The following is a 17,825-nucleotide window of genomic DNA, read 5'->3' as shown; positions in this document are numbered from 1 at the left end:
AGCTCCTACAGAGATGCTTTTTATCCCCTCATCTCCCTATTTTCAGCTTTTCTCCTCAGATTCATATAACTTCAGTGACTTAAATAAAAGCTTCCTAACTCACCTTTCCCTTTAAAAATTACAAGTCCCTCGGCTTGCTGTAACCAGTGCAGAAGTGCAACTCAAGTGCTAATTACTAATCCCTGAACAGCTTGCAAGACCATGTCCCAACATCATTAGGGATATGAGCCAGGCTTAAATGGGCTAGAATGCTGGCACAATACTTTTCCTATTGCCAGTGGAAAACAACAGCCTCCTGTGGAAACTAAATACTTTAAAATGCATTATAATGGTGCTCTGAAACCTTTGAAATTCTCCTATGACCTTTTTACTGTTAAGAGGATTGTCAATGATGCTCACTCTTTCAACGTTGAATTTGATGATTCCACTGATAGATCAGTGTTAAGTGGGAACTATAGGTTGATCCAATTTCATCTTCACTGAGGCTCTAGTGGGAGCCGAGGCTCTGAGCACATTTTGAATGGAAAGCAACATGCAACTGAGCTTCACTTGGTTAAACAGAATACAAAGTATGAGAGTTTCAAGATTGCTGTGGCCAAGGATGATGGACTGGCTGTTGTTGGGATCTTTCTAGAGATAGAAACTACTAAACCAGAACTTCAAAAAGTCATTGATGTTCTGAGTAAAATTCAAAGAAAGGGTGAAGAGTCACTCTTCACTGACTTTGACCCAACTTGTCTTCTTCCTGAGTCCTTGAAATTTTTTACTTATCAGGGCTCACAGACCACTCCTCTTCTCTTGGAATGTGTGACCTGGATTGTCTTACAAGAGTACATCCATATGAGCCCTGACCAGATGGCAAATTTCTACAACCTTTATTTCACTTCTGCTGGTGAAAGTTCTTCAAAACATGATGTGCAACTGGCACCCCTTTCAGCCCCTCAGTGGCAGGACAAGTAGAAGAATTGTTGATGTCTGAAGGAAATGACTCTCTAGTTAAGCACAAATCAGTCTGTACACTGGAGGCATCTCCACTAATACTGTACCTGTACCTGATATTCTTTCTTATAAAATGTAAAAATGTTGTAGACCAACTAAAAATGTTCTTAATGTGTGAACCCAATAACCTACAAGTGCAGACCTATGTGTAGTGCTTGGCAAGTTCATGTTGACCTGCTGCTTTGGTGATAGTAATACTTTTTCTGTGACAAGGAACCAATAAGAAGGAATAGTAGAATTGCTCCTTCCTTCTCATGTAAGGGGGCACATGAGTATCTAGAGCTATAATCCCTAACGCTTTTTAAAAATGTACCAAAGCAGAAAAGTTGAAGACGAAAGTCCAATAAGTGATTAAATTACATCAGTATAAAGTGTAAGAAAGCAGAATTAATAATAATGATTCTAAGAGGTTACATTTAAGATATTGAAATATAATTTTAAAATATTCTTATACATTTGTAGCCATGTAATCTTTAAGACAGGGATGATGTTTTTGTGAATTTTGAATTAGGTATTATCTATAAAACATTTTAATTATAGTTATGATATAGATTATATTTCCATTCAGAGAACATATCCCATAAGTTAAAGAAAAATTAATATTGTATTTTAGATATATGCTAGCTAATAAGATAATTACAAAAAAGTCCCTAAATTTCCCCTGTCAAATTTAATGTCCTTTCGAAATCATAGTGGTCTTCAAATGTGTCTGCAATTTCTTGTGTTTTATGAGGGTTTTTTTTACCCTCTTTAGTCATTAAAAATACATTTAAATTTGCTTTGCAGCTTTGAAGTCTAACCATGGTTGCCCATCTCTTGGTGATCTTGAAACTGTATTCCTTATTTTCTCTATTTTTTAGTAAATAAAAGATCTTTTCCTGCCTTGTTGTAACATTAAAAGGTTTCACACAATCCATGAATCATTTTACATTGCTTACATTGTTCAGAAGAAAATTTCAGTCTTTATATTCATAGGACAAATCATTTTCTGTTCAAAAGTTTGAATTCTATCTTAAAGTCATATCTTTTCCTATACATATATTAATAAGTTTTTCTCATTAAAACAAAGTTCTTTTTTTTCTGTTAATCAGGTATCACTATTCATCCATAATCCTGACAATATCTCACATCCTTTGACAATATCTCACATCCTTTGACAAGTAACGTCTTTTCCTTTACACAAATGTGTAAACATCTTCCAGCCCTTTTTCATTACATCACAGAATAAAACTGGATTAAAGAAGCAAGACGCAGGAATTTAAGAAAGATGATCTTAAAGGAAGTTAATCATGCTATTTGGGAAAGATAGCTTCATTCTCATTTAACCCAAGGGCATTGTGGGTCTGCTGAATGTTCTCAGTCAGAATCCTCAAGGTAGCTGCTTGTCACTCATCAATTGACTCCTCTTAATGAGCTACAACAAGCTGGGTTCTAAGGTCAGTTTAGGGGTGAGTGTGTGGTCACCTATCAAATCTCTCAATTTATCCCCCACCCACTGACAATTTCCTGCCTTCCTCATTGAGTTGAAAATCAATATCTTCTGTACAGTGTTATCATTATCTTATTAAGCTGTTAAATTAGGTTAGACAAAAGGGTATTGAAAAGTAGACAGAGATACCTATATCTCAGAAGCTGTTCATCCTTTTTTTCAAAGAGGACCAGTGACATCACCAGGTGATGTCTTGACTTGCTGGTGGATTGAAGTGAGGCAGAATTCACAAAGTCGTCAACCCCCCTCTAGCTTCCAGAGTTGCAGAAGTCCTGTGGCAAGACAAAAATCAAGATGACTAAAGATGACCTGGAATGCAGTGGATAACCTTGGTATCTTCAATGTTTGACCAAGCTCTAAGCACTCCACAGTGCCTGCTTCATCCACTTTCAAGGTCAATAGAATAAATTTTTCTCATCTACCCATTTGGGTAGATCATATTTTCATATGCTTGGGGGAAATCTTCACATGCTTGGAGTAGATATCACCCTAACTCACTGATGGGTTTGAGGCCTATCAGTTACCCTCAACTGGTTTAGCCCATCTGCCAAGACGGTTTTACCTGGTCTGGTGGTTGCACATACTATAGCTTCTTGGAACCACAGATGAGAGTTGAATGTAAGGTGGACACCAAAAGTGTGGATAAACAATCCTGAAAAGGCTCAGCAAACCCTCATATCAGAGGTTCTAGTCTTCCCTGCACAGCCTATAAAGCCCATACATCTCAGAAGTGGTAACTGTCTCACTTCGACCATTTTCACCTGGGTAGAATCTTACTTTCAGAAATTTTTATTTCAAAGCAAAATAAACAGAAAGGTCAGGGGCTTAACAGAAAATGCTTACTGTGAAAATACAAGTAGGTATGTAGGATTCAGTCCTTCCCATTTTCTGTACAAGATGGAAATTAAGCTTAGTACCTTAACATCTGCAGGAACCTGGGATCCTGCCTGCTAACTCACCATGTGACTTTTTCTCTGCCTAACTAGACAAAGACTTTGTAGGCCTCTGGCAACCACCACAGTCTAAACCAAAGTCTGACTCACCTCCATGCTACATTCACCTGTTGGTTTCTATTTGTAGAGTGTCTGGGGTAGAGGCGGCCCAGGACCAGGCAAAGAACCTCCCCACTGCCCCCTTGCTTCCATATCTCTGACTCTAATCTTCACCTTCAAAAGTCCTGCATGCTCAGCTACCTTCCTGCATTCCCTGCATGGGCTCCTGAGAGAAGCCTTTAGGACTCATGTATGCTGCTTGATCCCAACTCCAGTACCTTCAGGGAGATGTAATCTAGGGCGGTATCAAGGAAGTCCCAGACAACCAAAAACCATGATACATTATAAAAACACAGCAAAATCAGTTTCTTAAAAAAACAGATAAGCATGCTCTTGTCAGTGTTTAAATTTTAGTTTGGTCTTTAGCTCAAGATGAGAAATTAAGAAAAAAGGAGAGAAAGTACAAGGGGGAGGAGGAAGGGGATGGTGTGTGTCTGATTCTACATAGAGACTAAACTTGAAAAGAGCTAGAAACCCTAAGAAATTTTCACTCGGTCCATAGTGGCCAATAAGTGGCTTCTGGAGCCCTTTGACTCTAAGTCTTTCCATGACATTTATGACAATATTTTTATAAAATTCTGGTGTCATGCTGAAATTTTTAAAAATGTTGTTGGAAAACAGATGATTTGGTATTTTATTTGCATTGTTTAAAGCATTTAAATTTATATTGTAAAGTTGAAATATTTTAAAAATCCATTAACGTTCTTTATTTCAGAACACAATGAAGACTTCTGACATTAAGAAAGAAAAATTGTATTCAGAAAATGTAAAATTATATTTATTGTGAATTGAATCAAACTGCAGTAAATATAAGAAGAACAAAGGAGAAAAAGTTGACACTACTAAATGTAATAAAATATTTTGACAGAGCAATGTTTTTATCTTTACTTTAGTAACACTAGAATAGTATCATATGCAACAAAAAAGAGAGAAGCAGAAAATAAAATAAAAAGAAAAAGCCATGAAGTGTAAATGTGGAGTTGAAACTACTCCATTTTAGCTTGGATACCTTAACAAGGTAAGAACACTTTTAAATGAATCAAACAATTAAAAGTGTGAACAGCATATGTACGGAATCAGTCATTGTGTTGGAGAGTGAGTCAGAGCCTAAGCAATTTAAAAGTAAGAAGCTAGTTCAGGACTTAAGGGGTCTGGATTTCAGAAGCTGGAGCAAGCATGACATTTCCATTACATCTCTGAGGATACAGGAAGACTAAGCTATGAAAAAGAAGGGAGATATGAAGGATAATCATTGGCTCTTAAGTATGGCAGAGAGGAGGATCCATACTGAAGGAAATCACAAGGAAAGTTCATCTCTTTTTCTATCTTCTCCTCCAGATGCTTTTCTCTACACAGAAACCATAATATAATTTGCTGTTTCATTACCCAAACATTTTCAGTTAAATGAATTTTGCCTCAACCGCAAAGAGGCCAAGAGTGCATCAACTATCCTCCCTCCTGTCAGTTCTCACCTCCCCTCAGCACCTATAAAGTCCACATGACTCACAGTACCAGGAAAAGGTTAGGTCTAAGTTGCTACTTGATATACATGGTTCTCTGTTATGCTAATCTTCAATTGAGAATTGTATGTAATTAATGAATCTAATCAGAATCAATATTTGTGAATTAAACTAAAATGTAATTGTATAGGTCCTCAGTAAAATTTGTAAGACTTTAACTTTCCTATTGTTATGGGCTAAAAGTTCAATCACAAAAATTCAAATCTGTGAGCTTTTGCTGATCACGGGGTTGGGGGTGGGGGGAGATGATTCAATCTGGTCATAGGATATTTGCCTACCACAAGACTTTCCAGAGTTTTTTAGTTAACTCTGTGTTTTTTCCTGTTGCCTTGGGTTATGGAAGGCTTATGAAAATCCCTTCTCTGAGTCAAACCAACCATAGCCTACCATCCATCTCTGGATCAGACTAATCAAAGTTACAGATGTAATTTGCATCACTGAGCTGTTTTTGTACCCTATATAACATGCTGCCTTTTCAACTGTATGAAAGCATTACTCTGTCAGTTGCATCCTTTACTACTGAGGGGTCCGATTTATTGGTATTTGCTAGCTATACTTATAAATTGATCATTCTTGGAACTTTTGTTCCTCTGTTTCTCCTTATCATAGATGTTTATCATGAGTTCTTGAAAACAGATAATTTTTACTCTATAAATGTCCTTTCCCTCCTTTAGCTTGACATGAGTTTGGCCTTCAAGACAAATTAGAAGTGGCATCTCTAGTGGGGAGTATTTGTGCTTTTTAGAATAGCTGCTTTAGAAAGTCAGCATTTGTAACAGGTAGGGCTCTGTACTCCTCAGACTTTGACTCAGCAAGATCCATGTTCAGATTCTTAGATTTTACAATCTGTGTGACCCTGGGACACACAGAATATTGACTTGATTCTCTGCTTGCTACTTACAACTATCAACCAGAACAAATCAGCCTCTAACCTGCAGATGGGTGGCTAGAGCAAAATGGAGCAGGCTGGAGACGGGAGAATCAGAAATCAAACAGAAGTTTAATTTCAAAGTAAAGGAAATGGCTTGTTAGCAAGAAGGCAGATTAGACACAGGTGCCAGGGCCCTGATCCTAGTGGGGGGATTCGCTTTAGTGTGGTCATATCTCAATACTTATACCAAGGGCTATACAGTGAACTGTAGCCCTGACAACGAAGGGTAACAGCAATAATGAGATGAGCTTGACTCATAGCAGGGCTTCATGACAGGAACATGGGTACTTGTCCAAGCTCAGAGAATACCTGGTGCTGGTCAAGTAATACAATAATTGTGCGATTTTTGACAGAGGGTGAGTACAAAGGCGTGCAAAGTTGTTATGCCAAGTTCAGGGCACAGCCTGCTTTCTGGGCCTTAGTTCTGAAAAACAGAGTTCTTCCTAAGATCTTGACAGAACTCAATGCACATGGTAGAAATTTAATAGGACATAACAGATGTAATAGATGGCACAGTGGATAGAGCACTAGGTCTGGATTCAGGAAGACCAAAGTTAAAATCTAGCCTCAGACACCTATTAGCTATGTAACTCTGGGTAAGTCACTTAACCTTGTACGCATTAATTCACTGGAGAAGGAAAAGGCAAACCACTTCAGTATCTTTGCCAAGAAATCCCCATGGATAGTATGGTCCATGGGGTCACAAAGAGTTGGCATGACTAAAGTACAAAAGAGACTTAATAAATGTGCATATATAGATTACTCAGTTCTTCACTCATGTCTACATTGCTTTTTTCCTTAGTCCTTATGAAGTATTGAGTGTATCAAACTGGGCATATCAGACTTCAGGAGAAATGAACTTTGGTACTAATAGAATCGAAAATGTTAAAAAAAAGTTTCAACTCAATTGATTTTTAAGATGTCAGTTGCAAGTAGCACTTTGAGGGCTGTGTGGTATCACTATCACTTTATCTGGGATCATGAGCATTGGCTTGTTGCTTCTGAAATACTTATTGTCACCCTATTGTATAGGATAGGAAAGGAACCCTCCAATTAATACAGACAAAATGAACCTACATGTCTTAGGCAAGCCAATCATCTTCCACCACTAATTAATGTATCTGCAGAGAACTTAGTCTTCTACTTGAATCAATAAATGAATCAAAGGTACAGAGTAGATACAAAAGTCCTTAATCAATGGGAGAATGTAATGCTAATGAGAGTTAAAGATTTCCCTCCCACCCTATTAATGGATCTGCCCATTATGGAAAACTTGATTAGGGGAGATTTTTGTTGTTGTTGTTGTTGGAAGGTCCACACCTTTTGTTAATTTCTAATGAGGCATTGGTTCTCAAGGATTGTGATACCCTCTGGCTCTGAAAACTGTATATGTACTCTGAGGTGAGGTTTTACTTTGGGGTTTAGTTTTTGGAACAAAGTTTTGGTGCCAGATGAGACTCTGGGAAGCCACTAAGGTGTCCCACAGCTTTGAAAACCCAGATGTTAGTGCTTCTCTCTCTGGTAACTATGTATGTATGGTCATACAGTTGGATCTGTCTGTTGATCTGTGACATATATGTTGCTTATGGTCAGACAGTTGGAAGCCCTGTCTACTGATTTTTGTTTCTCTGTTTGTATTTTCTCTGAAGTTCAGAGTGCTTACTTTTCCTCCTTAACTACGTGAATGATACATGTGATTGATTAAAGTGATTGCTGACCTCTCAAAAGTTGCTTTCCTTTCAGAAAAGCAGATCTAAGAACCTGTACAGCAGGCCCTCCTGTGTATGTCGGAGTTCTTGCTTTTACAGAGAAATGAAGTGCTTAACCATTGGATAAAATCAGATAATGCCACATAGGAAATGTACTGGGATTGGTTGAAAGACTCAAACAAACATCTGCCCTTTATTTTACAGCAAGATATCTTGGATTCCAATATTTTTCAAAAGGAGCCTTCCAACAAAAACATTTTTATTTAATTTTTATTTTTTTCCCCTCATTTACATGTAAACACTTAATTTGAAGATATTTCCCACACATTAATAGACCCATGTGACCTACTTAAATCACATGGAAGGCCAAGTCACATGTGGTGGGAGGAGCTTGTTGAACAGGTAGAACAGGAAGGGTGGAAAAGAACTGGGAAGAAGTTGGTGAGAACAGTTAGAGCAGAGGAGAGAAGATACAGGACAGCTCAGCTAGTCTTGTGAGTGTTTGTTTGAGAGAAGACCCCAGCAGGGGGAGGGGAATGACATTGTCCCCTGCAGTGCTAATGGGCAAGTCCCTTAACCCCAATTGCCTCATCCTGGGTCATCTCCAGTCATGCTGATGAATATCTGGTCACTGGATTCAGATGGTTCTGGAGGAAAAGTGAAGGGTGACCTGAAAAGCCCTCCCTCACTCAAAAAAACAAGAAGTCAAGTACAAGTCATGTCATTATTTCTCTGATTGCATGGTCTTCTTCAGTAATGAAGGACGAATACACACACATATATTGACCTCTTGGTTACTGTGATGGATTTTGTTTTCTTGTGTTGGGATTTGACTTTCTAGTATCTGAATAAATGTTTTTCTTCTGCTTTCCATATAAAGAGTCTGTTATACTTTGCAATTCAGAACTATGCCAGCGTACTCATAGTTGCCATCTGTGCTGTAATATCTCCTTGGTAATAGAGTAACTACCCCGGGTTCAAAGTACTCAATGCACATTCACATTAGTACATTCACCTTAAATAGTAGGCTAGGTGATAAAATTCATTCAAAGCAAAGGTATTTATCGAAATGGCATAGAACAAAACTTTTACCCCTATGTAAACCCTAGGTGCTCACTCACAGAGATACACATAATATTAGTGAAGAGTGGACACATGTAGGATAGACTAGTAGAGAGAGACACACATAGGGAACACACACAGTCAAGGCACCTCACACTAGAAGGTTCTAATATCTTTTTTACCTCTCATGGTATCTTCATTGGTCCTTCCATGTGTAATATCTCCACTGGGAAGGTCATTCCACCAGGTTCCTTGGTTCAGCTCCTCTCTGGAACTCAACTTGACTGACTCCACAGCTGCATTCTTTGCTGTGTGTGGCATCTCCCCCTAGAAGAGTTGCTCCAATGCAAGACATTATTGACAGTTGGGACAGAGGATCAGGACAGAAAGAAATCCCTTCCCTGTTATACCTAAAAAGAGATACAAGACCTCACTTCTCTGCTGCCAGAGACTTCCTGACAAAGCTTCTCCTATCTTAATTGATCTTCTAGGACTAGTTCCCTATTTGAAAGTCAACAAGGGTGTGGCTAAGCCTTCAGTAGCCAGTCTCCTTATAATTCCATCAAGGTTCATTAGGGAGTTTCCTCATACTTCCTAAAAGCAAGGGCAACTGGGGGCAGAGCCAAAATAGCAGAGTAGAAGCAGGAAACTGCTTGAGCTCTCCCTCTAAACCCTTTTAAAAAACTTATAAAAAATGACTCTAAACAAATTCTAGAGAAGCAGAAGCCACTAAATGACAGACTGAAGCAAATGTCTAGCCTAAGATAATCTGGAAGGTCAAAAGGAAGGGTCTAGAATAGAATGCAGTTCAACACTGTGCTGGTGCTGATGGAGTTGGAACAGGCCTTAAGGGACTGTATCACTCACAGTCCCAGTGGTCTCCAGACTTCTCAAACTACAAACACCAAAGACAGCTTTGAAGATCAGCAGGAACGGTCTCTCATCTGACTGAGAGGGGAGTTTGGTTGGGTCCCAGGATAGGCCCCAACCCCAGAGAAGTGACAGCCTCTGCAGAAGTGGTGGCAACTTCTGGAGCCCTCTGCTTAACAAAGAGCTCAAAAGTCAAGTAATTGTCTGGGAAAATGAGCAAATGAAGGAAAAAACAAAACTATGGCTTCTTACTTTCTAGGCGAAATGGTATTTTCTTACATCATTGATGATGAAGAAGATCAAAACATACAACCGGAAGAAGATAAGAAAGTCAAAGCTCCTCCATCCAAAGCCTCTAAGAAAAATACTAATTGGTCTCAGGCCATGGAAGAACTCAAAAAGGATTTTGAAAATCAAGTAAGAGAAGTAGGGGAAAAGCTGTGAAGAGAAATGAGAGTGATGCAAGAAAACCATGAAAAACAAGTCAACAGCTTGCTAAAGGAAACCCCCCAAAATGCTGAAGAAAATAACACCTTGCGGTCAAAAACTGGAAATCAAGGGGATGCCCATCAATTGGGGAATGGCTGAATAAATTATGGTATATGAATGTAAAGGAATATTATTGTGCTATAAGAAATGATGAACAGGAAAACTTCAGAGAGTTCTGAAAAGACTTACATGATCTGATGCTGAGCTTTGTGCACAGCAACAGCCACAGTGTATGAGGACTTTTTCCGATAGACTTAGAACTTCATTGCAATGCAAGGACCTAAGAAATTCCCAATGGTCTTTTAAGACAAAATGCCTTCCACATCCAGAGAAAGAACTATGGAATTCAATCATAGAATGGAGCAGATCATCTTCTTTTGTATTACTTTTTGATTCATTATATGACTTCTCAAACTCATTTTAATTCTTCTACGCAACATGACTATGGTGAAAATGTATTTAATAGAAATGTATGTGTAGAACCTATACAAAATTGTATGCCATCTCAGGGAGGGAGAGAAGAAGGAGGGGGAGGGAGGGAAAAAATCTAAGTTATATAATAGTGATTGTAGATCACTGAAAATAAAAAAAATAAATTAAAAAAAAAGAAAATAACACCTTTAAAATTAGACTAACCCAAATGGCAAAAAGAAGTCCAAGAAGTCAATGAGGAGAAGAATGCACTATGCTTGGATTCCCCAAGAAGGCAGCTCTCTAATTACTCTAATCCTGTTAACAGAAGAGGGCTAAAAGACCTCTTAAAATCTTTTAGTCTGTACTTTTTAATTGTGCTCTTGTAGAGACAATGCTGTCTAATCTGTTACTACTGAATCCTGTACTGACCTTAGGCAGCCCAGAGGAAGACAACCTGCAGGAAATAGGTTTAGGAGCAAATGGAGACTTTGCTGTTCCTAAAGTTACAGTTTATGGTTATTCCCCAACCTCAACTGCCAGCTGCATGTATTTCTGCTTATATGAATCCCCCAAAGTGTTAGTTAGTAGACTCTGTTGAGAGCAATTGAAACCCATAGGCAATTTTGTTCCAGCATATAATGAGTCCTAAGAAATGATTCTCTTAATGATCCTGTACTGTGCTTGCCTTTTTTGATTGATTGATGGTATTCAGAATACTCTTTAAAAAAGACTCTAAGCCCAAATGGAGACATTCCTCTTATTTCCTATTTCAGAGCTACTGCGTTCAAATCAACAAGCATTTATTAAGAACACATTATGTGCCAGGTACCATGCAATATCTTGAGAGACAAGTTGTTGTTTTTTTTAAGACTTAGCTACTTTCTTTTAGATGTGTCATTCAGTTCCCTTAGTAATTTAGAAACGAAAAAAAAGATTGTCACTTAACCAAAACAACTTAAAAGAGCTCCCCCTCTATGAAATCTAATGTGAATTAACCAAGATTAACAGTCAAGGACTTTTCAGGAAGCCCTAAATGACTGTGACCAGTATATTCTGAGTCACAGAAAGGAGTAACAGAAACAGCATTTGGTAAGGACCAGATTGTCTTTAAATACCATCTGACGTATGGATAATAATCAAGCATTATTTACTTACTGTATGGGAAAAGGTCCACTGAACAAGCTTGTTTACTTCATCTTTTACCTCTGTGCTTCCATTTTCAAAGCAAAACAGAGAGCTGTGAAATGAGCGATTCAGGAGCTATAATTATCTTGCAGTTAGAATTTGGATAATTCTACTGTAAACCTAATGACACAAAACGTGACAGCTTGAAGATTTATAACTGTTTAAGAGACATGCTTCTTTGTATGCATGCTTTAGCGGGATCAAATGGAAAGAACATTTCTGCATCCTAGCTGAGATTTGAAAATGTTCTTCCCAAACCCCAGCGCCCCCCATTCGAAAATAATATTGCCACCTGTGTGCTATTCACCTGAAGTTTTGAGCCTTCAGTACAATGAGATGTGAATTCACTAAATAAATAACTGTGTGCCATGAAGAGTGACATTTTCAATGTGCAGTTGTATAAAGTAATATTCAAAAGCATTCCAGGTACTATGCATATGCCTAGTCCTGGCTCAGAGTGCTGGCCTAGGACTCAGGAAAACTAGGTTTCTGTGGCTGTCTCCCTGTGTAATTTTGGGTAAAACACTTCATCTGAGATTGTTTTCTCTTTCAGAGTGGTTGATTAGATAATCCTTTTATAATTAACACCCAAAGGTCCAGATAATAAATATTTTTCTCCTATATTTGCAAATACTCTTTAAATACAAATAATTATAAGCAGCTATTATAATTGACTTGGAAATAAACTTCTCATCCTAACTTACAGTTGATACAGCTTGGTCCTTTGAGGTATCTTAGTTCTTAATTATACATGAACCTCTTGAAGCTCAAATAATCTGGAAGTCTATGATACCACATTAAAGCTCCCTGAATCATGTTGTTAGTACCCCTCATACCTTTGAGGACTGTGCCTGGAACATGATAGGTACTGAAGAACTATTTGAGTGAATGCATACAATAATCAAGGCTAGCCCTAGGAAAGTTGTTAAACAGACTGAATTGATTTCCAATCTTTAATCACTTTTAGTGCTTTCTACTAAAATCCTTTCATTGTTCCCACCTACATGGAATATATTGTTTTAACACTAGAATTAAATAGAATTCAATATGAATATAATCATAAGGAATGAACTAATTCAATGATTACCCTTTACAGATGAGGATAATGAGGCCTAGGGAGATTAAAGACAAGACAGGGTGTGAGCTCTCAGAGAGACAAAAGTTAGTTCAAGGTACTGACAGCAGGTGCAGTTGGTGCCCCCAGGACGCGTGTATGCCAAGGCTTAACTGACTAGAGACTGGCACTGTTCCTATCCCTATTCGTTTGCTTGCCATGGCATAACTAGAGTTGTTTCCTTCTTCCTTGCCCCTTATTCCTCAATTCCTTATTAGGCAGCTCATGGGATACCATGGTTTGGAGGTCTGTACTACCCCATTGTCTTGCCTCATGGGTGATAGTGCAGTCTCCCATTAGTTCTATATTAACTGTTTGTCTAAAACACTATAAAATTAGAGCCTTGAGTGGCTGTGGTGGGGATTGAATCAGAGGGCATATCTGCTGTATCAGCTTACCCATGGAACTGGGGACAGTAGTGGCCACGAATCTGCCTGTGCTCTTCCCCATTGATATCTGTTCTTTTCCCTTAGCTGTCATCCCTTTGTGGCAGTGTTGCTTTTCAAAAGCAGCTTCCTCCCCTTTTGCCCTGCAGTTAGTCAGCACCCAGGGAAGCAGAGGCAAGTATCTATCTAGAGATGAGTAAAGTGAAGTGAGATGGGTAGACCTCATTAGCTTCCTGGCTCCTCTTTCACGAACAGGCAGTTTGCCATGCCAATTAGCCACAAGGATTAACCAAAAAGGAAGATAAAGGACTGTGTATTTTGTTTAAAGGAAATATGGAGGGAAAGGAACATTTTGCTTTGGCTTGTCATGTGCTATGATGGCATTATGTTTGGAAGTAATAAATAACACTAGGCAAATATAAATGGCCAATGGGACCCTGTCTAGAAGAGTAAGTGTAAGGGCTGAAGAAAGCATCTAAATCCTTGGTTATCAGGAAGAACAATGTGTTCCTTGAAAGAACAGAAGTGCTTTGGAGATGAAGCAAAGAAAAATGATAGAAAGAAGCAAAGGGGGATTTGTATCTGAATCAGGAAGCTGAACTATGGAAGGATGGGACACAGAGAAGGAAGTGAAGAAGGACCAATCAGTACTGGGAGCTACATCACAGTTAATGATATTGTCTTATTTGATCTCTAAAGCAGATCTGGGAATGACCACAGATATCGTTCACCCTACTTTGCCATTGAGGGAGATGAGACTCCTTCAAGTTAATCAGCTTGTTCAAGGCCACTCAACTAGCGTCAAAGACAAGATATGAACCCAGGTAGTCTTGATTCCCAGTCTAGTGTTTTTGTTTGTTTGTTTTATTGATGTACTTTACATTACAAACACTTACTGATTGCTCCCACTCTATGAGAATTTCTTGTAACAAAAACTAACAATATGGTGCCCTCAACTGAAAGTACGTACAACATTTCCCATCTCTAGCACTGCCCTATTTCTCTATTTTTTTAATGAACAAAAATCTATTTTCTTTCTCTCTTCTCCACCCCCATCCCCACTCCATGGGGAAAAAAAGAAAAGGAAAACAAATTCTTGTAACAAATATGCAGAGTCAAACAAAACAAATTCCTTTAATGGCTGTATATAAAAGAAATCTATGTCTTGTTCTGCACCTTAAATCCATTACCTCTTTGTCATAGAAAGTTTGCTTCATTTGTCCTCTGAAATCAAGAATGGTTGTTGTATTGATCATAGTTCTTGCAATTTTCTAAGTAATTTGTTTTTACAGTTTTGTTATGGTACAAATTACTTTTTTGGTTCTGCTTCATCAGTTTATGTGAGTCATCAAAATTATTCATTTTTTTATAATATTGGTGATGTAATATAAATTGTTCCAGTTCTGATCGCTTCATTCTATATCAGTTCATCTAAGCTAGTGGGTCACACAAATAGAAATGGGGCCACTAATCCACATATAAGAATACAAGCTGCATATTGATTTAGTTTTAAAATGTGATGTTATTTATTTTAATATATTTTATGTCTTTGATTAAGTATTTCCCAGTTATATTTTAATATGGTTCAAGCCCCAGTTGAGAGTGGCCATAGGCTTGACACGTTTGATCTAAATCTCTTGATGTTTTTTTTAAACCATCTGTTTCCTAATTTCTTATAGCATAATAGTACTCCATCACATTCACAAACCATACCTTGTTCATCTATTCCTCAAGTGTTGGACCCCTTGATTAGCTTTCAGTTGCCACCACAAAAAGAACTGCTACAAATATTATTGTCCTTATGGGGCCTTTTCCTCTTTCTTTGATTTCTTTTGAGTATAGACCTAGCAGTGGTATAGCTGGGTCAAAGGGCACTTCAGCCAGGGCTCTCTCCACTATGCTACACTATCTCTGTGAAAAGAAGGCTCTTCCTTGTGGGTATAGAGAACTTGGGTAATCTCACTGGAAGCAACCTCTTATTCTCTAAGGAATGATGATGTAGATCTACAGACTCCATCAGGTGAACAGTGCTTCAATAATGGTAAGAGGAAGAAGAGATCAGTAGAAGTGGTGCTTAGGGTTATTGGGATATTTATCAACCTAACCAACCCAGAGAGGTCAGCTGTCTTCCCAAGGCATGAATTTGGGGCAAGACAGAGTACTTTTCCAAACCTGACAACCACTATCCACTTCTGATGATTCGTTGTGTGTTTGTGAATGGGAAGTGAGATGGAAAATACCACAGAGGAGGGCAAATGATACAACAAGAATAAAGTTACAAAGCAAAAAAAATCCCTAAGAACCCTGGGAATACAGGCAGTCCTTTCCTCTGACTGAAGGAGAGAATTCAGAGGAGGAAGGCACAGCTGGCTAAGAAGTTAGAGCTCAGAAAAGGATTGGGTTTCTGGGCTTTACCCTAAAATATTAGGGTGGTAGTTTTTGGCTAGGGATTGTTGTTCGATTGCGTCCAACTTTTTGTGACTATGTGGACCATAACACGCCAATACTGTCCATAGGGTTTTGCTGGCAGAGATACAAGAGTGGTTTGACATTTCCTTCTCCAGTGGATCAAGGCAAACAGAGGTTAAGTGACTTGCCTAGAATCACATAGCTAGTAAGTGTCTGAGGCTGAATTTAACCCAGGTTTTCTTAACTCCAGTCCCACTGAATCATCTGTATATTTCTTGGCCACTTAACAAAGACCAGTATAAATATATTTGTCTGTTGTCTGATGAACCAAATCAAGAGTATTTTATGCAGAAAAAGGAGCAGGTAGGAAAAACTGTTAATTTAATAATAGTAATGATCATAATAATAACTAGCATTTAGCATTCATATAGTTCTTTAAGGTTTGAAAATCACTACGTATTTTCTAATTTGATCCTCAAAACAACCCTGTGAAGCAGGTGCTATTATTGTCTCCATTTTAAAGATGAGGAAAACCAAGGCTGAAAGATATTTAGTGACTTTCCTAGGATCACAAAACTAGTGAGTATCTGAGGCAAGATTCAAACTTGTGTCTTTCTTACTCTGGGCCCTGCTCTACCCAGCTGGATCTAGTTTGACCTGTAGGGGTTGGTATATACAGCACAGTGAGATGAATGAAAAACTGGGGAAACAAAGTTTCTGCGTAATGAATAATAATCAAGTTATTAATTAGGCTAGACAATAATTGATAAATTGATGGTCAGCGGTTTCTCTCAGTAAGACTGGTTGAGATACTGAATGTCTTAATATACATTTAGAAAAGAGGGTGGTCCCTGACAGGTGAAAATCAACCCTGACTGGTGAACAATCAATGAGCAAGTGGGCTGGAGGAGGAGGTAGGCTAAGAGTCATCAGCTCCTCCTGCTGAGAACATGGCTTGATGAGAAGACTCAGCCACCTCCAGCAATCTGGACAAAGGAATCCATCTCTACCCAAGCTATCCTGGTTGATTTTCTCCTTCATGAGCTGGATTGCCCTATACTCCAATGAAGGCATCCCAGGACATGGGCTTAAACTAAAGCCTAGATTAGATTTGTTTACTGTCTAAATAAAAGTAAGGGCTTCTAGTTTGGTGCAGTTCCAATTAAGATTGAGGAGCATGGTCCCAGAGGATTTGGGCAATCTCATCTATCACCAATGTCCTTCAGAGATTGATTGACTTACAAAGGCAGGTCCCTGGATGAGAAAACAGAAGAAACCTTGATCCTAACTTACTAATTGGTTATTAGTATAATAGAAAAATAGTCACTTTTCTCAATAGGAAGAATAAAAAAAGAAAAGATCAGAGATTCACAGGAGATAATGTCCAATGATAATAATCATAGCATTTACATAGCTTTATGTTTACGAAGAGCTTTATGGTTAACAAAATGTCTTATATATTTTTATCTCACTTGATCCTCACAACAACCCTCTAAGGAAAGTGCTCTTATTATCTCCTTTTTATAGTTGAAACTGAGGCAAACAGAGACTAAGTGAGCTGCCCAAGGTTACCCCCTAATAAATATCTGAGGCTGAATTCTTGTCTTTCTCATTCCAACTATAGACTTTAGAAGAGAGTTATCAGCAAAACCTATGGCTTCACATGTCTATCCAAATTGAAATATTATGGGTAATGAATATTTTTGTTCAATTGTTTCAACCTCTTTTGTGATCCCATTTGGCATTTTCTTAGCAAGACATTGGAATTGTTTACCATTTCCTTCTCCAGCTCATTTTATAGATGAGAAGACGGAGGCAAACTGGGCTAAATGACTTGCCCAGAGTCACACAGCCAGTAAGAGTCAGAGACCAGATTTGAACTCAGGTCTTCCTGACTCCAGACCCTGCACTCTATCCACTACATCACCTACCTGCCCCACTTTAGAAGAGAATCATCAACAAAATCTACAGCTTCACACACCTACACAAATTCAGAAAGTATGGGTAATAAATAGGGTTTACTAAATAGACTGATACAAGGAGACAAATTTGACCTCATAGGTATTCATGAGATATAGAGGGGTAGCACTCATGTATTGAAATGTATATATCATTCAGAAGGAACAGAAGGGTATAGCATTGCCCATTAAAGATAGATGTTCATGTAGAGAAACCCAGGAAGATGAAGGGGGAAAT

The 17,825-nt window shown here is 38.3% G+C and overlaps 1 pseudogene; it reads left to right on the top strand.

The window, feature by feature from the left end:
* The first annotated feature begins 201 nt into the window (after nucleotides 1-201).
* Nucleotides 202-979, top strand: LOC140502542 (carbonic anhydrase 2 pseudogene; annotated as a pseudogene).
* Nucleotides 980-17,825: the final 16,846 nt, after the last annotated feature.

This window comes from Notamacropus eugenii, chromosome 4, assembly GCF_028372415.1.
Source record: "Notamacropus eugenii isolate mMacEug1 chromosome 4, mMacEug1.pri_v2, whole genome shotgun sequence".
NCBI lineage: Eukaryota > Metazoa > Chordata > Mammalia > Diprotodontia > Macropodidae > Notamacropus > Notamacropus eugenii.
This window is presented reverse-complemented; position numbering and strand designations above follow the sequence as displayed.